Here is an 855-nt window from a genome sequence, read left to right as displayed (position 1 = left end):
GCCAGCCTGATTTTTAAATCTAATCTTTTATTTAAAGTCAACAAGAGGAGCAGGAACCCCAGGCTCCTGCCAACAATATATTTTAAAATAATTCCCCAACCTCTGCCGAGAGGGGCGGCCTCAAGAAACATCCTTGTTTTCTTCGTGCTGATTTAGGTTACAGGGAGTGGAGGACTTCGAGAGTCGAGGCTGATGCCTGAGGGCTCTGCAGACTTTGGGTGGGGGGCGACTCAAGCGAGACAAAAAGAATCCAAACATTAAAAATCTAATACAAGAGACTCGATTTGGAGAGCCTTGAATCAAACCGAGAGCCAAACATCCAGGGGACTCCAGGGCACAAAGCCTGTGTGTCCTCGTCGTCGGTGGCGTTAAGGACAGGGGGGCAGGTGAATGCCCAGCGTGTGAGCCTGGATAGGGCGGGTCCTGGCCCATTAAAGGATGTGCCCATAGACATGACACGCCCACAAACACCCACCTAGGAGGCAGACCGAAAAGATACCCTGCGCTCCCTCCCCGGGTCCTTGGCACCGACCAGACTGCGCGCGCTGCACCTCGCCCATCTCTCTCCCCAGCTAGGCGGGGACCACTGTTCTCTACATCCCTGAGTGGCCTCCGATCTGCTCGGACCTTCGGCAGTAAAAGGCTCCTAGCCTTTCCCTCCTCTTGCCCTTCCCCTCTTCTTTCCTCCGGCGCCCGCCGACGCCCCCAGATCTCTCTGGCTCGCCCTTCCTGAAAGTAGGCGAGGCCCAGAAGCTCCGGCTAGGGCGAGGAAGGAGGGAGGAGCAAAGCGCGGCGGCCGGGGGCGTGTCTTCCTAGGCCCCGCCCCCGGGTGCGCGCGGCGGTGGCGGCGGCAGC

Source organism: Suricata suricatta, chromosome X (genome assembly GCF_006229205.1).
Source record: "Suricata suricatta isolate VVHF042 chromosome X, meerkat_22Aug2017_6uvM2_HiC, whole genome shotgun sequence".
Taxonomy (NCBI): Eukaryota; Metazoa; Chordata; class Mammalia; order Carnivora; family Herpestidae; genus Suricata; species Suricata suricatta.
This window is presented reverse-complemented; position numbering follows the sequence as displayed.